This window comes from Myotis myotis, unplaced genomic scaffold (assembly GCF_014108235.1).
Source record: "Myotis myotis isolate mMyoMyo1 unplaced genomic scaffold, mMyoMyo1.p scaffold_m19_p_2, whole genome shotgun sequence".
NCBI lineage: Eukaryota > Metazoa > Chordata > Mammalia > Chiroptera > Vespertilionidae > Myotis > Myotis myotis.
The window spans coordinates 152111536-152136523 of NW_023416324.1; the positions used below are offsets into that span (position 1 = coordinate 152111536).

The following is a 24988-nucleotide window of genomic DNA, read 5'->3' on the forward strand; positions in this document are numbered from 1 at the left end:
GATAATTTAATGTATCACTTTATAAAGGAGCTTTTCTTTTATGCTACCCTTCTATAAATAACAATTTTGCCATGGTTAAAATATATTTTCATAAAATTTCGTATAGATACACTAGATATGATAAATAAATTCCTGAGTTTAAATGACAACAATGCAAATTGTATGATAAAGACTATATCATCGTCCTATTTTTATTTTCATAAGATCTTTTAAGTGATATTATTTCATATTAGGCTTTTTTTGTGCTGCTCAATATTATAATTAATAATTCATATTTTTGTCTTTCCCCTCTCACTCTGACAACTTTTATTTTTAATCGGTGGGCATGTGCCAAATTGGTTTGTTATTTATTTATAATGTAAAATGACAAGGGATTGAATATGTGGAATAAGATAGATATTTCTTTCATATGACAAAATTTTCTCAGTAATGGGGATATTTCTTGCTTACCCTTATGGACTCAAAGATTTTAGAGAGGTTAAATCAGATGGCATTAGTACCTCATATGACAATATGTAATAAATATACAAAATGGAACTGTTCATTTATGCTTTAAAAATTCATTTTAGTATTGTCAAGACAGCTGGGCACATGCATAAAAAGAGGACAAAAAAAAATACCAAAATGTGTAAAAGACTCTCTAAACTAATAAATTCTATAGTGCCAATTAAGTAAAAATTCTGACCAAACAGATCTATTTGCATTCTTTCCTAAATGCTAAAACATGCAAATTTAGTAGGAACAAACAGAGAAAATTTCAAAGATATTGAATTTCCATTGAAACAAATGAAAAGTTCTGTCTGCAGGGGCTTTACAGAGCATTAAATAACCCCTTCAGTGTTTCTCATAACCTAAAACTACATACCTAAAGGCTAGAGCATTGAATAGCTGTGGCAAACAATTTCAAAGTGTGTTTCCAAGGACATCAACAACCAAATCGCCAGGGAAGTAGGTTAGAATGAAAAATCATAGGCCCACTCATGATCTACCAAGGAGTCAGATGAGGAATATGGCTAGAATTTGCAGTTTAAATCAGGTAGTGAGATACAATAAGTATGAGAACAGCCTTAGGGCAAAATCCCTGTATCTCACAAAAGCTTCCTATAGTGAGATAAACCCTTTCAATTGATCCTTTGCATCAAACAGTAGAGAATTCAGCAGACTTGAACACATTTGATTAAGTTATGTGCTTCCTCAAAGATTCCAGTGTCTCTGATTTCTTAGAACTATGAATTTAAAAACCATAGTCTACTCTGGGAGAGATTAGCCAAAGAACATACATGCATCTATGCATAGCCCATGGACACAGACAACAATGTGGTGAAGGCTGACAGGGGTTGGGTGGAGATGAGCAAAGGAAGGGGGTGGGGGGGTACCTGCATAGTGTCAACAATAAAAAAAAATTTAAAAATAAAACATAATCCGCTGTCACTGCCTTAGTTAGCCAGCCTCTTCTCTCTGTCTCTACGTTTATTGTCAACTGTGCAAATCCTTGAGGCTTTGACATCATTTAATTTGTCTAACATTTGGAACAAGGAAACTTTTCTCAGCAATTTGGTTCCAATTCCCATATAAAACTTGACCTTTGACAGACTATATTTGCATATAATATTAACCATTTCAAAATAATTTTAAGACCTTAATTATTTTGAAGATTATTAAAATGTAGGAGGCTTTATGTTGACATTGGGCCAGATGTGGAACTAATGCACAGGAAGTTCAATCCTTTTAACAATGGTTAACTCATTAAGGGTGGATGTCTGAACCAGAGCACAGGCATTCTGAGGATATACCACCCTGCCTTTCAATCGGCTCCTTCAGCAAAACTTCCCCTGCCTTTATGGACTATGCCCATGCTATGAGTTCTGTATCTCTGAAATATTTCACATAGACTTATGTGTACATGGTGTTTATATTTCAAAAATGGACTAGGAAAAACGAATTTTATTGTGTTAGTATAGGATTATGCAATCTAGGGTGATCTAGTTTGAAATGGCAATTTTGATTATTGATAATGATATTAATAGCAGTCTTGTGAGGTATTATTTCTGACATGGTAATAGCTACATTTTAAAAAACTTATAATTCTTAATTTTCAAAATTCATTTTAAGGTTTGGTGCTAGTGTGGATATGAGAAAGAAAATATAACTGCTGCCACACTGAATGTGTATCAAAAAATTACTAATAGCCATGACTACTACTTGGTTAGCTCTATTTCACTATTCGAATGTAACAATGAAAAGTGGTATCTAGGATCTCATTTATAATAACTGCCATATAATAAAACAATAGAAACTATTAGCACAGATGTAATGTTAATGAACTGGTGACTTTTGAACAGAACTCTATCAGATGAGACTATTTGAAATATGTTCCCTGCAGACTGAAAGAACACACACACACAATACATACACAACACATACACAAGCATACATCAAAATGTTCATAATTACATTTTTAGGAAAGTGTTTAAACACTTTTACTTGGTATTATAAAATCTTTTAAAAATGGGGACTGATTTAGCTTTCAGCATTTTTTATTGTCCAGGTAAGGACAGGGATAGGTGAGGGAAGAGAGTATAGGTAGAGAATAAGTGTGTAAGATGTGTGTGTATATGTGTATACACTTATGTGAATTTAACCACTCTGAATTTAATGGGGAAAAAAGCCATTACAGTGTTTATATATCTTTGTGTGAAACAAGTACTTTTCTCCTTAACTGGAGTTTACATAGGCTCTATCTTAACACCCTGTGAGAATTCCATTAAACATCAAAATGGATTTTTCCAAATAAAAAGGTCCATGATTTAGCTTTATTAACATCTGAATGAATGTTTCCATTGAGTTTTCCAGAATAGGGAACTGCGTATGGTTTAGAGAGCAATCTTTTTCATGATGATCAGTAGCAATGTTTCTCTTCTGTCAGAAGGCAAGCTACAGAAATACAAAGCATTAGATATACACCTAGATAAAAATAATATTGTAGAATCCAACTGGTATCTGAGAGGTGAGGACAAGCTGAGATAGACTCCTTGGCTTCCTTCTGTCCAAAAATTTTCTGTTTCCCTATTTCCTATGGTTACCACCATGGAACATGTTAAAATCTCAGTAGGGACTCTGTTTCAACTTTTCCTTTCAAAACACAGTGAAAAAGCTTAATGGAAAAAAAATGTCCTTCCTATCTCCATGCCAGGCACAGTGTAAGATCCACAAACTTAAAAGCCAGGCAAATAGTCTTTTATGTGCCCCAAAGCTCGGCAAGTGACCTAGTGCTACAAAAATTCCGAAATAGGCATGTGACCTGACTAATGTGTGCTGTAAGATGAGTCAAGGAAAATGGAACCATCTGTACTTTTATTGGACAGTCAAATAATTCCTCTCTGTCCATCCAAAGACATAATTTGTATACTTTAAGGGAGATACAAGAGGAGATTTTTTTCCCAAAGGATCTAATTTTTGAAATTAATGATGTAAAATGATCTAAAAAGTATAACCTTGTAAACATAGAAAATGGGCTTAGAAAACCATGACTGCCTTAAGAAGTCATTATTGCTCATCTGTGCACTTAGCTTTATTTAAGACTTACCAGAGGAAGTCGGGGAAAATGAAGGGAAATAACAAACTGCAGCGATCTCCAAGTGGTTCTTATACACCTACTTCATTAGGGTTGTAGTCTAAGGAGCTTCCTCCTCTGTGATGAAAGTGACCAATGATTGAACTCTTAGAATGAGTGATGGCAGAAAAATAGCAATCACTGAGGAGGCATGTTAGTATCTGTAGATGCTTACACAAGCTTTGCCATTTGTTTCTTATGCCTATATGTCAACCAAACATCAACCTCCATTACCTCCTATGGGAATTTCAGTGGATTTATTTTATTTTTCAAGTTTTCAGTCTTAATGAAAAGGAGTAGGACAGAGTAGCAATAAAAAATAGTAAACTATGGTAATAAACTTTGAATCTGTCAAAGACTGCACCTAACAAAATATGTATATTTATGAAGTGAAAGGACGTGATAGAACTGAGCAGGACACTGTGAATAAGGTGACAGACAAGGATCTATAGATAATTCTGTGACATTTGTCCTCCATCTCATATATTAAAGTGTCCTACTCACTTACAGATATGGAAACCAAATGTACATTACAACAATAACAGCAGCTACCATGCATTAGATCCATATGGCAAGCCAGGAACTATGTTAAACATTTAAATATATCATCTCATTGAATTCTCACAAATAGCCTACAAGGCAAGCATTATTATTGTATTTACAAATGAGAAAACTAAATCTGAAAGAGATTAAATAACTTGTTCCAGGGTTCACAGTTAAGTGGAAGAGCCAAGATATGAACTCAGATATGTGTCTGATTTCAAACTCCATGCCCTTAACCAGTAGGTTAGTAGTTCTTAACTCAAATTGCAGATTAGAATCACCTGGAAAACTTTTAAAAACTACTTATACCCAGTCCCTATCCCAAGAACAATTAATCAGAATTTCTTGTGCATGGGGCCCAGACATGGTTGTTTGTTTCAGAGCTCCCCTGGGTGACTGTAACATGCAGGCTGGACTGCCAATCACTGCACTATGCTATCGGACTCCCATGAAGGTCAGCAGACCTGTGCTAGGGTAAGACAGCACTGAAACCAAGTGTCCTCAATCTCTTTAAAATGGCTTTTCTGTGGCCCTGCCAGGTACTCTTTGCCACATTTGATTGTTATGACTTTCTGTAGAAGTAATATAAATGTGGGAAATTTTTACAAAGCATTGTCACAGCAGAATAGGTTACAATTCCCCCAAAGAGAACCTGCTTATATCTATCTACAGGCTATAATGAATGAACACAAGGAAGACTCAAATTTATTACTCTCATTCCCAAAAGGGAAGTAAAGACTGACCTTAAAAGCCCTTCATACCACAGCTAATCACTAACATTTGGAATGGCCTGCCGCTCTCCTTTCACAAATCCAATAAGAGCAGCAACCAGATCCCAGGGGGAAAGACCCAATTCCCACTCCTTTACAATGCTATTTTACTCAGGATCTCAAGGCAAGTGAAAGTCATTAAAATCATAAAAGCCGTGGAAGTAAAGAAAAAAATGTGGATAGTACAAAGACCACAAGATTTTATATGAGATGCCCTAGGTTTTCTTCTGCACTCTGCCACTCTTCCATGACTGGGGCCCTCTTAGCCTTTGTTTCCTCTTCTGTACTGAAGACACAGCTATCTGATTGTAGTGCAGTGATTTTACAAGTGTCCTACCCACCAGCATTACCTAGAAACTTGTTAGAAATGCAAATTACCAATCTCTCCTAGACTCAGAATCAGAAACTCTGGGGTCTGTCCCAGCAATGTGTTGTAACAAGCCCAAGCGGTGACTCACCATCTCCAGATGGTTCTGATGCACCTACTTCATTAGGGTTGTTGTCTAAGAATAAAAGGAGCCTGTGCATAAAATTGTTAGCTTTTACTACTATCAGCTTAAGTCAAAATCTAAAATTCTTAAAATAATATTTTAGCCTACATTAGTTAAGATTAATAACCGCATTTCTGAATTTTACTTTGACTGTGTAGATGAGGCACAAGTCAACCAGAGGTTATGCAATTAGCTTGGAGTCAAAGAGAAAGCAAGGAGTAAAGCTGAGAAGGAAACCCCAGAGTGAACTTGATTTTAATTCAAACTGTTAAGGTACCAACCACGCACTTTCATCTATAATCACAATGAACCTTTTTATAAACAAGTCTCTATCTTTTTAGCTAAAAAATAAAACTAACTTTTTGGATTTTAAAATAAATTGACTTGTATAATTCTGGGCTACCAGCAGTTCAAGAAGCAATAAAACATTACAAGTGTTCCACAGTGAATAGGTACAATTGCTCAGACCTCTCAATATGTGAAGTGCAGACAGTATTCCCCTTGCTTACCTCACATTTCTGATTTTGCAATGGTGGAAACCATAATAAATAGGTGTGTAGACACTGTGCTTCAAGTATATATATTTCTGTAATATTATTATTTAGATACTATAAAATATAAGCTGGATTTTAGGAGATGCTTTGGGATGTTTCTCCCCAACCTCCTGTCAGCAGCACTCGATCTTTTTACTGTAATTTATCTGATATAGCTGCTTGATATTTTTACATGCAAGGGTGCAGAAAAACAAAGAGCGAGGGAATGGGTTGCTAATGAAATTCTCTGATGTAAAAGCACTTTGGAATGATCAGGTGGTAAATAATAATAAGAGGAAATAACATAAAGTGCCTGGATGCCACTGCAATAGTCACTATTAAATGCAGAAGAGATCAGGCATGAATAGAATTTTCATTTTATGCAGCCACTGTGTGTGTATATAGAATATACAGTTGCTAATTTTTCAATGATACTGGTAAACTATTGTTTGCAATCTTTTCTTGCTAGCTTATCACTTTAAAAGGCATCATATAGAAACACACAATTGTCCCAGTAAAATGGAGAATGTATGCAAAATGGCTAGAGAAAAGAGCCTTTTTGTACGCAGGGGGAAAAAAAGAGCTCAAATAACAGGAGAGAATGAAGAGAAAATACTGACACTATTAGAGCAGCTAAGGAGACATACATAAAGGTGAACTTTGAAAAACATCAGAAACAAATAACTCAATGTGTGGCAGAGGAACTACAATGAAGATATACTAATACACTCTATGGTCATACACCCAAACTACAGATTGCATTTTCTCTTTCCTAGGCTATTTTTATAGTGGTGGTGGTTTTTAAATGGAACTAGAGAGAAAGGAGGGAGAAGCATAATTTTTTGTTTGTTGTTACTATTGCTGTTTACTTTATCTATAACACTAACAGCAACTCCATACTTGAGTTTTCCAACAATTTCAGAACCTCATTCGCCTTCAATTTTCATGTTTGATGCTAAGAGCTGGGAAGGTTCTTTTAGTCATAGGGGAAGCGTCTGATTAGGATTCTAAGAAAGCAGAGCTCTTAGAAAAATACCACTATCCAAGCAATACAATCAGACAAAATTCTCTCCCTTCCTTTGTCCTCTCCCTTTGTGAAATAAAAGGTTGTTTTTAGGACCTTTTCTGTCCATGGTCATTAAAAAGCAGGATTGGACTTGCACATACAACTATATTTCAGAATATCTCAAATTCTAACTTAGAAGAAGACACACACTTTCTCAGAGAAACTCAGAGAAAACAACTCTGCATATTCACAAAATTCACTTATTTCTAGAAAAGGAAAATGGAGAGAGCACTGCCAACATAAGAAAGTAGTAATAATAATATTAGTAATACCAATACTTTGGATTCTAGAGCATGATTTATCCCAAACATTCACCTGTAATAAGGGAGACTCCAGAACAAGGAGGTCATTAAGGCTATATTTCTATCTTCACGATTCAGCCAAAATCAGACTCTCCGGAAAGCTGTAAATGCTCTCAGAACAGATTTTAGCAATGAGATTGAAATGAACATTGGGACCATGGCATAAAAGCATCTCACTGTCCCTTGTTCTACAAGTTAACTATTAAACCATATGTTGTTCATCCTGGTTTGGTTTACTCAATTCTAGAAACAAGGACGCACTGATCAGATTGCCCTGGGCATTGAAAACCTAGTGAAGCCTTTGCTAAGACAGTGTTCTTCCCCCAACTTCACCCAGAGGGCTTCCATTATCAGACTATCAACTCTGTTACTGGTGAAGGATGGAAAATATCTTCTTTTGAAGAACACATTCTTTCTTTCCCTGTATTTTCTGGTTTTGGTACACTCAACATTTTAAGTGCCTAATCTCCTCCCCCAACCTCTCAATTCCCTTCTCCTACTCTAGTTTATTCTTTTAATTATTTACAGACTTGCTTCTCTGGACACTTTGTTCTAGTAGAAGTTAGCTGGTTTTTTTCAACACCTTTTGGTGGAATGCAATAATAGTTACATAGAGAAGGAATTGGTCTTAAAGGTATTTTTAGGTTGCATCTGTGACAGATAGAGATCTTTTCCTTTTATTGATTTTTCCTGTGTACCGTCCACTCTACAGCTTGAAATGGCTACAACAGTGTTTGAAAAATTGGTTGTTAGTAGCTGTTCAAACCATTTTTCAAAGCAGTTCCTGCAAGCTCCATTTCACTCTCCGTTTTAAGGAGGGTTTTGTTAGGGCTGGTTTCATTTTCTTTGTGGAGTCATGCTGTCAGAGAAACACAGTCTAGAACATTGTTTTTAAATATGGTATGATTGGGATAATAACCATATTGAATCTGTATTCAAAATTTATTAGATTGAGCCATGTGCAGCTAAAAAGAAAAAGAGGTCATAAGTCTTCAATGCTTCATAAACATGAACACTAAGGAATGCAAATGTTAAAATTCACCAAGCACAACATGATATTGCACTGTTGGAAAGATATTTTCTCATGTCCAAGATTCACAGTGCAGGGGGAAGGTTGAGTGTTTATATGCGGGATTTTCCTCCATACTTTTGCTAATGATCATCTGTGAATATGCCTTAATATCTACATAATTTACATTTATAAAAATGATACACTATAAAGGTTACAAACAGCATGATAGCAAGTCCATTTTTAATAGAACTAAGAATAGCAAACTTTGATAATATTCTAGAACTCTTAATTTTTACTTATTAGTATATTTCCAGGACCCAATTACTTAGAATAAAAGTTGAAGAAATTTGAGATTAAGAGAAAGGGTGAAAATAGCTAATGGTATTCAGGTTTTTAGAAAATGATATATTTGTTTAAAAAATAGGATTTAGGGCCAAGTTCTACAGTGATTTTTTGATAAATGTACAATAAAACTTCCTGAATCTTCAAAAAGTGAAATAGTGAAACATCAACCCCATTTTAAATTTAGAGTAGTAAATTTCAGTGAAGATACATATCAAAATTGGCAATGGCCAGACTTTGAGAGAAAGAAATTGAACATTCATTGTGACCAGAAGGAGGGTAAGCATGAGGAATGCAGCCCAGGAAAAGCACTCATTATGTGTAAGCCAAAACCTAACATCATACAGTAAAGTTTTCATAATTTTTTAGGAGAATATTTAAAGAAATATGGTTTCATGGGGCTTTTGCTGTAATTTCTTTTCTTTTTTAAAAGAATTATAGGGAAATTTCAGGAGCTCCTCTTAGAGGTTCTGAACCAACTTAAGTGGTTGTGACAAAGTGACATAGCCAACCCCCAGTAGGCCCCAAATGCTTGCTCAAAGCAAGAGTTTGGGGGGCTTGGAATGCAGACTAGGAAACTCAATGGTCCAACTACACAAGGGCAGATTGGCAAACCAGGCCTGAGGACTACCCTAGAAAATAAACATTCTGATCTGAAGGTTACTCCTACCACTGCTTTACTGTCTGTGAAAATTGTGGCCAAATTATATATCTCTACTTTTGATGAGCTTGAGAAAGACAATGTGTTTTGTGTTGTTTTTTCCTGGTGTGTAGTTTCCAAACTGTAAACAGTAAGTGCTATATAAAAGGAAAGTGGCATTAATGTCTCATAAGAGAAACATAAAAATTAAAAATATTTTTTGTTTGCTTTATAAAAGTACTGCATACTACCACTAGTACTAAGTCAGAAATTAGGTGGGGAAAATGTCTCCAGAATACATTTGCTGTAAATAATCAGCGAGTTTTAATTTTAGAGAACAAGACCAGGACACGTCACAGGAGGCTTTTGATGTGAAATCAGAAACCCTTGGTCTGTGAAACCCCCATTTTAAGATCCAGTTTATCCTGAACTAGGAATAAGCTGTACAGAAAGTTGCCTATCTTGTGTGCTTCACCCTTCTTAAGATCTAATGAATCCATAGCCTTGGGTTCCTATTTCTATAAAAATAACAGTAAAACCTCATCACTTTGTTTTCTTTGATGAAATTGGCTATGCCTCCAATTAAATTATATTACAAACTTCTTTCCCACTACCAATAATGTAAATAAAGAACCAAGCACAGGCATGTGGTAATGAAGAAAGGACGAGTTTTAGCCTTAGAACCTTATGATTGTATCCTATTTCCACCCCTAACGAGTCATTTAACCTTTCTAGGTCAAAGTTTTCTCATCCATTAAGTGAAGATAATGGTGCCTATCTCAAAGGATTGTTTGAAAACTTAAATGAAAAATGGTTGGTGCAGAGAGGTCTCTCCATAAATGGCAGCCAAAGCACTGCCTGCAGTGAAATTCAGATAAAACACATTTAGCCAGGACAGATGCACTGGGAGGTAGGTCTGTTATCTATGCTACAAAATCCATTAAGTCAAAATAATTTGGTCATTTAAACAATACCCTTTAGAAAAATTTTAATGACATTTCTCTAAACACAAGCTAGCTTAGGTTATATGGAATTCCTGTATTTAAAAAGGAGCTTAGCCCTAGCTGATTTGGCTCAGTGGATAGAGCATCAGCCCCTGAAGGGTCCCAGGTTAAATTCCGGTCAAGAGCACATGCCTGGGTTGGGTCTTGATCCTTCCTGAGGGGCATGCAGGAGGCAGCTAATCAATGATTCTCTCTCATCATTAAGGCTTCTCTCTCTCTCTCTCTCTCTCTCTCTCTCTCTCTCTCTCTCTCTCTCACTCTCTCTCCCTCCCTCCCTACCTCTTCGAAATCAATAAAAATATAAATAGATAGATAGATAGATAGATAGATAGATAGATAGATAGATAGATAGATAAAGGAGCTTCATGCCCTGGCCAGTGTTGCTCAGTCGTTGTATGTAGTGCTGGGCCAGCATCGAAGGCTCAAGGTTTGATTCCCAGTCAAGGGCACACACCTGGAATGCAGGGTGCATGCTGGAGGTAACCAATCAATGTGTCTCTCTCACATGGATGTTTCTCTCTCTCAATCTCTCCCCCATCCCTTCCTTCCTCCCTTCCACTCTCTCTAAAAGCCAATGAAAAAATATCCTTGGGTGAGGATTAAAAAAAAAATAAAAATAAAGGAGCTCCATTCAGTTCGTAAAATAGTGTATCTAGTCTTGTTCCCCAAATCCAGGATGATAAAGGCCTTCCACCACAAAGGATGAGTGACATTTAGAAAACCAGATTTTCAAAAACTGGAATAGCATATAGGTCATTAAGATGACAGGAAGTCCCCAACTCAAAGCATATGGAAAAGAAATGTGTCCTATGGAAACATCCTGCAGATGAAGGAGACTGGAATGACTTTAAACACTGGATGGAAATGGAGGAGTAGAGAACAGTATCAAGCCCTAAAAGACTGCAGATTAAAAAGTGATCAAAACCAACTTTAGGTGAGAGGTAAAGAACGATTTCAGAATACTTATCTGTGGGTAGAAGAGCAGTGAGAGCCAAATTCCTAGGGTTGGAGAGTATTTAGAAATTAAACCCTTAAGTAGTATGATCCAAGATAGGGCCAGCTTCAGAAAATACAAATATTGATGGGTTAAATCAGGACTGAGGAAAATATAAAGCCAAATATGGGCAGCTTTAAGGGAATAAAATAGGCAGCTTGGGACTCAACTGTCATCACAATTCATTTGTGTTTCACATCCCACTGTTTGTGACATTAACAGAATTTCGAATTTAGCAATGAACTATTTTTGTATTGTGAATCTCTGGAGCCATTTTCCATATGTAGCTACCACTGCAACTAGAAATAACAGCCTTTTTGATCTTTAAAAAACTTCCAATTAATACTATTGAAATTTGGGGTCACTTTTTATACCTTTTGAAGTAGAGTATTACCCCTATTCTTTATTTGAACAAAATCCAAGTTATTTTAGAAATAAGTCCTTTGGTAACATCTGCTTTTACTGTAATTTTTCAAAATAAAGTTAGTTTTAGACTTCTATTTTCATATAACTAGAATAACTAAAGCAAATCTTTTTGTAAATGCATTTAAATAGGACAAATTTACACAGGGTTCCCATGTTGTGTCAAACAAGCAATGCAATTTTAAGTATTAGTACTTATACACTGAGTGGCCAGATTATTATGACCACCTGACATTTGTAGGCAAATTAGCTATAATTTTGCGCTGAAGCTGCTAGAGGGCCAGATCATTATAAACATCTGAATAGCACAACATACCTAAGTATTGTTGCTGATCAAGTTCATCCTATCATGTTGATGGTGTATCCCAATGGAGATGGCTTCTTCCAACAAGACAATGCGCCATGCCACGGTGCTCGTATTGTGCAGGAGTGCTTTCAAGAACATGAGGGAGACTTTATCTTGCTTAGGTGGCCCCCACAATCACCAGATCTCAATCCAAGTGAGCATTTGTGGAACGAAGTTAAAAGAGCAATCAGGCAGCTGGTTCCACAACCATCAAATCTCACAGAACTGGACAGTGCTATTCATCAGGCATGGTGTCAGATTCCTCGCATCACCTTTCAACATCTCGTGGAGTCAATGCCAAGAAGAATCGCTGCAGTATTGAAGGCAAAAGGTGGCCCAACGAAGTATTGATGGGGTGGTTATAATAATCTGGCCGGTTATAATAATCTGGCCACTCAGTGTATATTAATATACATGAGTCATATATATATTATATATACTATATATAATGAGCTTGAGTTCATTGTTAACAGGGCTTTTATGTATTATCATCATTATTGCTGTTGTTAGTGAATATCACTTACTGAGTACCTATTATGCTAAAAAACTCTTCTATGCACTATGCACACATACCATTAAATGCAGCCATCATTGCTCCATTTTCCATTTGAGGACTTAGACAAGAGAGACAGCATGCCTGTGGTCATATAGTAATTTGTTCATATAGAGGTGACAACAAATGGCTGTGCAACTAGAGAGTCTACATTATTTTCACTATCTACCTCTGTCTTTCATACTGACACAAGCCTACAGTTTTAAAAGCTAACATAATGTGTTGTCAAGTTCCACACAATTGCTTTTTTCCTAATACACTGTTATTCCACTGAATCAACATTCTCTTCAAATTGTTTACTCTTGTACAGAATATCTACACTGATGTTTACATGCCTTTTCTTACAAAATGTAATTCAGAACTAAATGATGCTGCTTTAAGCACCTACTATGCGGTACCTATTGGGCTAGATATCTTTGCTCACGATCATACTAAAATACAGAACTTGACAATGTAGAATCCTCTTCTTCTTGAAGATGCGTTTTAGGTAAAATTGTATTTCTAATCCTTTTTAGTCACTGATTTGCATAAAGAAATATAGCACTAAGTGAAAAGAATTAGGAATTTGGATTTAAAAATTCCTTTCAATAAAATAAACCTAGCTGGTAACAAATAGTTGAAACAAAATCTGTAACATGAAGGGCATTTATGGCAGATGTAAACATCATTTCTACCTAGAAACAGAAAATTAGTCTGCATAATGTCATTTATCTCCTGAGCTAAATTATATTATAATTGTCATCTATAAACCCAAATTCTTAATGTGTGCTGCAAAGATGATATCTCTGACCCACCCTCAGTAGGAAATGTGTTTTGAGTTGTTTGTCGGTAGTGATAATGGAGTGGTACTGAACAAAATATATTTTCAGCAAGTTTCCTTGGTAATAAAAATAACTATAATAGTAACAATAATAATAATCAGCATCACAATAATGACAGTATTTATTAAATACTTTCCTATGTGCCAAGTACTGTGATTAACACTTAATTTACATTATCTTATTCGTTTCTTAAAATATCTCATGAGGTATGTACTATAAGTAGTCCAATTTAACAGAGAAGGGTACTGAGACACAGAGAAGTAAGAAAACTTGCCCAAGATCACACACATACAGGAGCAGATCCAATGAGTTTGCCTCTCGTGCCTACATGAGGTGGGGATTCTAGCAGACTCTCTAATGCGTGTTCAGAAGAAGACTGCATTCTGTGATGTTCTATCCACATCAACTAGGTGTGGGACCCAGCTCATTTGTAAGCCCAGATCTGAAGACCAGATCTTTAATAGGAGTTAAAGTTCGAGTTGTTGCTATTCATTCATATTGCCTGCTAATTAAAGTGTTCCCTTCTGAGAAGACAGTGTGGCTGGATATAATACATGCTCAAGAAAGCCTGATGAATGTTAACAATTGTTCCTATAAGTGCTTAGTTAATAGGTGATTTTAATCTCCCAACCCCTTTAAAAAATATGTTGTCCTATTGTCTAAAATATTTTCACCAAGGGCATGTATTACTTAGGTTATCAGTTGAAAAATTATAACTTTAAAAATTCATCTTGTTTTGTTTTGCTCTTAGGTTGCTAGGCTCAGTTAAACATGACACTCTCTGGGAAACCATTCCTCCTCTACTCTCTGATCTGTTCCTAGGACAGCACAGTGTGCCTTGCTCTGTCTTCCACAGAACCTTATCAAAACCACATACTGTTTTGTTCACTGTCCCCTCTACTTTATCTTTAGTCCCTTGAAGATTGACCCGATAACTTATCTACGTTTTAGACCCCCAGGAGTCCTGAATGCTAGCATTAAGTTAAAAAACAACAACAATAACCAACCAATGAACAACACACACTAGAAGATTCAAAGAGAAGAAAAAGAATGATCTTGTGGTTGACTGTGCACAGTTTTTGGTCTTTGAACACTTGGTTGACTGTGCACACTTTTTGGTGGCTTGTTTCTCCCCTTATATTACGTACAAGTCTTCATGAAAAAGAGTTTCCCACAGCAGAGGATAATTTGAATTGAGTGGTATGTTCCTCAGAGAAGTTTATTAATGTACAAAGGAATATATATCTTTATTAATACACATACATACACCGAAACCGGTTTGGCTCAGTGGATAGAGTGTCGGCTTGCGTACTGAAAACTCCCAGGTTCGATTCCAGTCAAGGGCATGTACATGGGTTGCGGGCACATCCCCAGTAGGAGATGTGCAGGAGGCAGCTGATCGATGTTTCTCTCTCATTCATGTTTCTAACTCTCTCTCTCCCTTCCTCTCTGTAAAAAAATCAATAAAATATATTTAAAAAAATACACATACATACTTATTATACAATAACATAAATATAACTGGAAGGGAGAAAGCAGTAGGCAATGTCTTCAAAATAAAGCTTATTATATTTAAATTACTTTACATTTTTATTTAGTAATTTTATTCCCTCTCTACCCCTAATATGTTATATACCCTAATATACTTTATACCTAATATGTATCATGAAAGTAGAAACTTTATTTTATTCACCACTGTATCCCTAGTTCCTAGAAGAGAGTCTGGTACCAAACAATAAATATGTCTTGAAAGGAAAGGAAGAAAAGGAAAAAGAAATACAGACATTCTTACAATATTCTTCATATTGATCTGAAAAATAACAGAGGGGGTGGATATCTCTGGTATTTTCCCAGGAAAACATGAATTGCCAATGAAATTTCAAGTTCTCATCCTATTCCTCTGACCACCAACACATTCCTTTATGCACAAGTTGTCCCTTCTAGCCTGTCCATACCTAATCTCTTGCACTGCTGAGACTTGGGAGCAGAGTACTAGGCGGAAGCAGCCCCATGTGTCAACAAGGGAGGCTCCAGCATTTCCCAAAGGTCAGCTGAGCCCCCAGAGGGGCAGTAGAAAGAGATACAAAAGTCTTCATAATGTCAGGCACACTCACTCACAGATTTCTCTCCTTCTCTCAAAAAGTATCCTGGCCCTGGCCCATGTGGCTCAGTTGATTGAACATCATCCCATGCACCAAGACGTCACTGATTCGATTCCAGGTCAGGGCACATGCCCAGGTTGTGGGCTCGATCCCCAGTAGGGGGTATACAGGAGGCAGCCTATAGATGTTTCTCTCTCATCCATGTTTCTCTCTCCCTCTCCCTTCCTCTCTCTTTAAAATTGGGTGGAAACTGATCTGCCAAATAACGTGTATGCATATATGCATAACCCATGAACACAGACAATAGTATGGTGAAAACCTGGTGCAGAGTGCGGGGGCGGGCTAGAAGGGGTCAACGGGGGAATAGAGGGGCATATTTAATACTTTCAACAATAAATATTTAAAATTTTTTAAAAATAAAATCAATAAAAACATTTTTTAAACAGATCCTAGTAACAAAACTCTGATGATGGAAGAAATAAAATTAGAAGGTCCCCATAATACATCCCATCCTATTCTGGGGGACACTGTCACCTTGAGGGGAAAAGGGATGAACCTACAAGGTTTTCTTATGTTTTGCAGCTTCCAAATTATAGCACAGCCCTACTATATGAAGCTATCAATGAATGTATACTTATACTGATAAAATACAATGGAAATTTTCAGTTTTACTCAAAAGGAATTTAGGTGACCATTCATCCTAGTTTAGAAAAGATAATACCCTAGTAATAATAAATTATCCTGAATTATGAGTTTTTCTCAAAAAACAGACTGACTTGTTCTTTTTCATCTTTGTACCTCCATGCCCAGCACAACGTGTTTTCAATAAATGATAACTAAAAAATTAAAGAATGTTTCCTTATAATGGTGAGATATGGCTTAAAAGATTCAAACAAATTTAGAGTATTTTCCTAAGCTAGATTTTTCCAGTTTTATTAGCAGGCAATCATCATTTATTACTGAACATGCATCAGTGTTAATATAATAAATCCTCACCAACTGTGGTATAGAAATCTTACCATTTTATGTTCACATACTAGAAAATTTAAAGTTACAATATTGAAACAGTGGTTTTCAAACTTTAGTGTGCATAACAAACCTGGATAGCTTCCTAAACTACTGATCCCCAGGAACTATCCTCAGAACTTCTAATTCAGAAATTCCAGAATGGGGTCCAGGACTCTTCCTTTGGACAACCACCCTAGGTAATTATGATACAGGTGGTCCTTTGACTACTTAACTGTGGATTGGGCTATAAAGGAAATATGAAAAGAAATCTTTATGCTTCACTTTTTCTATGTGGAGAAAAGTCTAGCTTATTCAATGTGACTTAACCATTAAAATTGTGAAAAGACGATGCAATTTGCTAAGACTTTTGAAAATGAACCAAGAGAAGGTACAAGGGCAAGAAATTATACATTTCCAGCCAGAAGGGGATCTTTTTTAAAACTTCACAAAGATTGACAGTGTGTTTAAAGTAAAAGTGGGAGAAGTATGGCAGCCATGCAGCAATATTTATGAACAACTTAGGGAAGCAATATTGATTCAACAGGTTTATTTTGATAAAATGTGTTTTAATGGCTATTATAAAAGTGGATGCCTCTTAAATCGTAGATGTATTATAAGATATGTATGTTTATATTTATATAAGCGAATTGTTTAAAAAAATCCTTCTTTGCCATAGCTGGTTTGTCTCAGTGGATAGAGCATCAGACTAAAGGGTCCCAGTTCAATTCCTGTCAAGGGCACTTACCTGGGTTGCAGGCTCGGTTCCTGGCGCATCAGAGAGGCAACCAATGGTGTGTCTCTCTCAAATAGATGTTTCTCTCTGTCTCTCCCCTTTCCTTCCACTCTCTCTAAAAATCAATGGAAAAATATCCTCGGATGAGGATTAACAACAAAAAAAGTCCCTCTTTAACTCACCAATTTACCATAAGATCTTGGCCTTGCCAACATCATTGCTTCCCTCACAGCCCTCCCTGAGATGTATCTCCTGGAATTGGAAGTCTGCCCCTCCACACCTGTCCCAGGGAAGGCACTGTTCTGCTCTGCCCTGACCTCTAGGTCTCTGCAGCCTATAATTATTTCCATGGGAGTTGTCTCAGCACTGAGTTCTCTAAATTCAGAGTCTGTCATTTTTCAGGAGCTCTAGTTAATGAATGATGGAGATTATTGTATTATTCTTATGAATGTTGTAAATTGCATAACCTGTCATAGTTTTCCCCTTGACTTAGCTGCAGTAAAGTGCAAAGACAAATGCATAGCATTTTACTGAATGTAGTTTGTGTGTTGACTTCAGTCCTGACTCCATTTTTATATCCTTGCCCTTGTTTATTGTTTTGTTTTATTTTATCTTTCTCATCTACTTCTAATTCATGTATTTTACTGTATTATCTGTTTCTTTTTATTTGTCAGCCATTTTAATTACCATATTGGAGCAATGTGGCTGATATAAATAAAGAAACCAAACCAAAAAAAAAAAAATTGGGTGTGTGTGTTAGATATATATATCAAACACACCCCAAGTATAAAATAAAAACTAACCTCCTCAAATAATGGAGATATTTTGTAGTCCTTGTGCTATGAGGCTCACTTGATTATTAATAGGATTGCAATTTAAGGAGGCATAAAATTAAATACCACTGTGAGGAGATCCATATGAAACTGGACAAAGGTATTTTCCACAACAGATTATTTTTCTGACATCCTTAAGTCCTGAAAGCCAACTATAGCTGTGTTAAAAGCTGTGTGTTCAATCTCCAGACTGGCTGTACATAAAAAGTCCAGAGGCTTAATAAGCCAAAGTAATAATTTTGAAAATATTTTTCTTTTAAAAATGATATATGTATGCATGTAATAAAATATGTACATCCTATTGACTTACATGTATTTGAAACATATATATGTGTATATATATATATATATACACATATATATGCATATTTTTAACTTAGAATCTTCAAACCAAAGAATTGAGTCCTTTGTCTCCATTATTATTCTCTTTAAATATTTTCATTAAGTAACAAATAGTGATAAGTAATCTCAACACTGAAAGCTGATCTTCAGGCTGGGTTTAGCTTATTTTCTGCATTTCTGATTATTATGATCCAGCTAGTCTAAATCTGGTTCAATAAAACTCAGATAAGTTAGAAGAACTCTAATTGGGCACTAGGCATCTTAACAATGATACTCATCTTGATGTGTCTTTGTATGACCAGTCTGGGCTGAAATAGTATTATGTTTCAGACCGAAAAATGATTTTGGCTCTAGTATTAATTTCTGAATCTCATATCCTTCCAGATACCAAAGGAATACAGTACTACTCTATAATAATGCCAAGTAGTGCTCATTTTTTGCCCCCCTCCCCAGCATGGGCAACCAATAGCTGATTAATACTTCTATTACATCACAGTTGGACTACAGAATGCTTTTAGTCTGACCTCTGCATGCCTCTTGCAACTCATCTGTAGATAGTCCAGAGCTAGCACTGGACTTCATTTTTGTTCCAGCAGTCACCATTTTATAATGTTTCTCCAATTTACTGTGAGTTTCACTATTGACAGGTAAATCCCAAACTCCAAAAGGTATTTAAATTTAGTGCGTTAAATCACAGAGGAAATATTACCATTAACTTGCCATAGGTTCATGTCATTCAACTACACTTTACTATTCATTACCCATATATCAAAAGGGTGTAATTATACTATTCTACCACAGAAGACTAGTGAAATACTTAGCAAAAGTAAGTGGTTACAAAACACTTTTAAAAATCAAAGTGCTGTATATTTTTAATCTTGCATAGGACTCTGGTTCAATTTTTGAGCCTTTCCAAGTCCTCATAATTTTGTGGTATCCATAATAAAGCAGGCAGATGGTTTAGTCTCTGAACATATGCTTTAAATGCCCCCTTTGCAATATCAAAATAATGGACCAAATTGTGCCCTCAAATAGCCACGAGAAACTTTAAAAAGGCTGCCTCTTGAAATCTGAAGACAAAATGTTATCCAGTGAGAATTAAACCTTAAAAAATATGTGTTTTAAACCTTCTTATATGCTCTATTCTACATACTAAGGTAAACTATATTTTTAAAAAAACATAGAATAGAGTAAGGAAGAATCTTAATCAGCACAATCTTGTATGGTTCAAGAAATATACTAGAAGGTAAATATAAGTATAATATACTTATATTTTAAATTTCTGATTCTCTAAAACCTAATGAGAGTCATCTGATTTAATTTCTGGGTGATTGCCAGATTTTCATTTTTATTATTATTCCTATTACTATCATGTAGATGCTTTATTGTTAAAGCACTTTGCAATTATTAATTAGTTAATTTAGTTTAAATTATGTTTTTGAATTTGTTTTAAATCCATGTTATTCTTAGTTATTACAACCCTAAAATGCTATTTCGCCAGCCAGTTATTCTCATTTGAAAAATAGTTTGTTGTCGATGAAAGCACAGTTTACAGGTTTTCACAGGATATGAAATTTATCCTCAGTGGATATACATGTTTTGATAATGCTGTTCACATAATCTAGCTATACTTAGGAGAGTATCTCTGTTTCTTAATGTCTACATTGTATACATAGAATGAGACTTTATTTCCATACTTACCATATTTTTATATATTTAAATTTGGTTTTGGAAAAGCCTCTAAACTAGTTTCACTTATCTCAAAATGTCCACAAATCTTAGCAGTCTGATCAACATTTCAGATAAAAAGACCACACAATTGACAATAAGAACACTTTGCTTATTACAGAAGCCCAAAGCCCAAGTAACTACGTATTCCAAAAACGTAATGTCCCTTTCAAATTTTCAACAAGGACTAGCTTGGTGCTAATGTAAAACAGAATTTACTTTAAAAATAAATGCAACAGTTGTATCCAAATGTCTGAGACACTGTTAGACAGGTCATTATTAACGAGGTTGAGAATAACTCAAAATCCTTAAATCAAACCATAATCTCATACATTTATCCACAAATATCTGAGCAAAGTTTATAACTATTATTGGGGCAAAACATTAATTTTCTTCTACTGATAAAGACATAAAGTAACTGAGAAAACCCTCCCTGCTTCTCATTTCTCTAACTTTCACAACAAATGCAGCACTGAAACTAAATTCTCAGTCCACTTAGAAATACGCCGAGCAGTATTCCAATAAACAACAAATGGATTTTTAAAAACTCACCATATACAAAATTTCCCCATCTTCCCCGCTTCCCTTGTTCTTTCACTTTCCATGCACACACAATCACACTTACCTGCACAAGTCTGAAACATCAGTCTATATATATTTTTTGAAATGCACTCTGTACCGATGCATTTTTCTGTGTTTCTTTCTAACCCTCGGGAATGTTAAGAATTTAGGAAGAGAGCCACAGCTTAAGAGAGCAATTATTTGCCAGTAAATACTCAATTTGCTTGTCCTGTGATTTTTCTTCTAACTTGAATATTCAGTAATCCGTCCCTGACTGCGTCACGAGCACAAAAAGTCTTTTCTCCAAAGGAGAACACTTTCGCCAATCAACCTTCAGCCATGCCAGGGCACAGCTCGTCAGGGTGATTTGTTAGCTTTAATTAATAATTCCTCACGCTGGCCACTTTAACAAATAATGCAGTGAACCTGGGATGCTAGATGGCTATGATTCAGGCAGATAAAACTACAGTGAAAAGGGGGTGGGGAGGAGGGAAGGGGGGAATCAGACACCGTTTATAAACACCTCTAATCATACTCTTTCAGCTTACAATATAGAGGACATCTCAGCTGAATTACCATGCTATGTCCACCAATTTGTATTCAGATGGGAGCCATATGTTCCTCCACTCTATCTGCTAAGGCCTCCTCGGTGCCAACGCAGGCATCGGGTAGACAACATTTACAAAAGAGGTCTCCAGCCTCCAGATTGCAAAAGTTTACTGCAGGGTGAGGTTGAGAAATCAGAAATATTCGGCACTTCTCAGTGAGCCTGAGTAACAGTCTAGAAACACAGAGGTAAGGATTGGAATGTCAGCTGTACTTGTAGCTTGTTGTCTGATACTGAGCATTTATTTATTTCCTTTTTTTTTTTTATCTTATACCTCATTTCAAAACAGATAACAATAATGGCTGATTTGTTCAGGCATTCCACAAGAATTTTTTGAATCCCAACTATATGCCAGGCGCTGTATTAAATGCCGAGAAGTTTTTTGAAAGTAAGACTTTTCCAGTTAACTGACACAACTGTATTTTTATGAACACACAGATAACGTGCCTGAACAAAGCCACCAAACAGGTGGCACATGAATAAAAATATTCATAACACTATCTGTGTGGTTCAACCAAGTAGTAAGTACTAAAGAGCACACATGAATTTGTGTGCAAAAGTGATTCTCAAAGTGAAAACAAAAGCTACCAACAGGTTAAACCAGGGGTGGGCAAACTTTTTTACTCGAGGGCCACAATGGGCTCTTAAACTGGACCAGAGGGCCGGAACAAAAGCATGGATGGAGTGTTTGTGTGAACTAATATAAATTCAAAGTAAACATCATTACATAAAAGGGTACGGTCTTTTTTTTTTTTTTTTTTTTTTTTAGTTTTATTCATTTCAAACGGGCTGGATCTGGCCCGTGGGCCATAGTTTGCCCACCGCTGGGTTAAACACTATTTTTTCTAGAAAATGTACTGAAAAGTGGCTAGAGCAGTCAGAAATATATCTATCTGATCATAGAAAATGTTAAAAGATTCACAAGCCCTTGAGAAACATGCTAATACTTAGGAAATTTTGTTCATGTGCCTAATATGTGTGTGTGACTGCAAGTCATTAATTGACTGGACACGTATTTATTGAGCACCTACTCCATCGCAGGTATGGAATAATACCAGGTACTAAGAGATACATAAAGCACAGCCTTTCAAGAAGCTCACCATTTTATCACTAGACTCTAAAAGAAAGAATACACACCTAAACAGAAAACTGTAATACAACATAGCAAGAGCACTGACACAAATATGCCTAAAAGTACAAGGCAGAGCTCCTAAAAGTGATGCACGAACTGTTTCTAAAGGTGAGTTGGAATGCCAGTGTAGGAAGAACATTTCAACCTGTTCTAAAACTCTTACTAGAATGAGGTTACCATTTAGGAACTATGGTATTTAAAGCATGATAATTTTAGATCCATAACACTAAACATTTTGTGGTTTAAAAATAAATTGCTTAAGAATAAAAGGTTCCCCCAAACTAGACTATCTTGACCTGCTCAGAGAAATATGCAGCACCTCTAGAACTGGTACAAATAGCAACAATATAGGTCTCTCTTGCTTTCAGTGTGTTTTGTTTGTCTTAGATAAATAGGAAGCATTTGTGACACATGCTGTCTTTTTGCTTTCTATAATACATTTATCGTCTTTTCCAATATACATACTTGTACAGCTTCTATTTTCATAGTACCATATAAGATAAATCATATCTGTATGACCATTAGGATGGGGGAAATCTATAACCATTTAGTGATCGCACAGATAACTCTAAGCCAAAGAGTTCACTCTGCGTGGTACTAAGGTTGAAATGTTGAATCAAAGAAATGATACCTCCAATCCCCAAAAAGGGCTCTTTCAGAGTCAACAAATGCTCCTAAAAATTGCATAGCAGCACAGAATCACATACGATGGCAGCCCACTTCTCCCTTACTAAAACAGCATAGACTCTTAGCAGATAATTCAAAATCTTCCACATCCTTAGAAGCAGCATGAGATAGTGGTTTACAAAGGGGGGGAGGAGGAATTTGGTTTGAACTAGAGTTTGGCACTTGCTATCTGTATGTCCTTGGTCAAATTAATTAGGTTCTCTGAGGCTCAACTGTCTTATATCTAAAATGGTTTGTTATGAAAATTGAAGCAGGAAATGCATGTAGGTGTATAGCACAGAAACTAGTCCAGAATAGGTGCACAATATATAGTGTTTGAATTATACTGAGTTAAAGCTTATCACATACTAAGATTTACTATTTGTGAACCAAATGACACATATATTATCTAAGTCTGCCTTGGACAATAAATGTAAATAAGTCTTAGCTAAAGTAAATTGCACTTGGTAGTCTGTTAGAATTGCCTTTGAAAATGTTAATAATGCAGCTGAAAAGGTTGTGTTTGTAGAAAACAGAGCTGACAGAGAAAATTGAGATAGATGACACAGGAATTTACCAGTTAATAATAGAAAAAAATATTACTTTTCCAAGTGGCTTATATGATATTATATTTTATTTAATGGAGATGGAGAAGTTTACTTGGAATCATGGGGAAAGCAACCACTCAGTACAACCATACACTCTTCTCAGATAATCCAATGCTGCTAACTTAACTAACTCCCAGCTAACTCCCAGCATTCTCCAACTCCAGGCTCTCCGATGCCCTCTCCACATACTTCTCTCTTGACATGAATTACTAGTAAAGCCAGCCATCTCCAGTTCTTGACCTAATGTATGGAACAAATGTTAGTGAATGCACATTTCATGTTGGTAAAGTTGGTTCCATCTAGGTGAACTGGGGTATTTCTTCATGGAGGAGTCTGTAGAAGGACTTCACAAAAGCTCATTTACTTGAATGTGTATGTAAAGTTTCTCGTTAGGGATTCCTTTGGAATAAGGGACTGCCTATACCTTCCATTACTGGTTCTTACTTTATCGCCACTGGTGGAGATCAGGTCTGTATGGGAAACTAGCAGATGAGTTAATGAGCATAGGTACTGCCTGAGCCATCCTAATCTGAGCGGCACATCCTGGGCCAGTAGAGCTTTCTAGAATTTGCTTATTTCCTAAAAGGAAATTATAATGAGTAGGAAGTGAACATATGAAGACTACTTCATGTACTTTTAAGTCTGGATATCTGCATTGATAATAATTTAGTAAACTTTTGGCCTGGTTTAGTCCCTGTTTCCTTATTAACTAATTGTCTATGTCTCCAGCCTTATATAGGGATATTTCTTCTTCGGGTTGAAAAAGAAGACAAGCAGAAGTTACTATACAAACATTTCAAAGTAGATGCTACTTTGATAAACTTTCCCCCAATAAATTTCATATATCAAGTTCAAAACTCATGCATTTGTACATAAATATATAAATACTTAATTTTGAAATGTCTTTCTAAGTGATAACTAGATAATGAAGGAGAAAAAATATAATTAAATTCCAGTTTCAAATTTAGATTGTTGTCTAAACAAGAATTTTAGAAATTTTGTATTAGAAAATGGTTAAGTGGTGGTTGATATATTGTGCTATCCTAGGTTAAAAAACCTATTTTTTTTTTCAAAAGTTCCTTGTCCTTTGAGGCATTCTTTCTCAGTGAAGGTTTCCAGCTTTCACAACTGTGAAAATTGGGATTTCTTGAAGGAGAAAAATGTTTCTTGTCAGAAAACTAGCCAGGACTAGTTCACAGAGTGAAGGAATCCAAG

General features: G+C 35.8%; 1 protein-coding gene across 13 annotated transcripts in view; it reads right to left on the reverse strand.

Annotated features, from left to right (window-relative positions):
* The window catches only part of ZBTB20 (zinc finger and BTB domain containing 20), an 892970-nt gene that overhangs the window by 455772 nt on the left and 412210 nt on the right, over window positions 1-24988 (reverse strand). For 3 of the 13 annotated variants that reach the window (XM_036352753.1, XM_036352750.1, XM_036352749.1), the window contains exon 1: window positions 20825-22008. The exons of the other annotated variants lie outside the window; for them this stretch is intronic. The gene's annotated coding sequence lies outside the window, so the exon portion shown is untranslated. Of the gene's footprint in view, window positions 1-20824; window positions 22009-24988 lie in introns of those variants that run through there. 13 annotated transcript variants of the gene reach the window in all.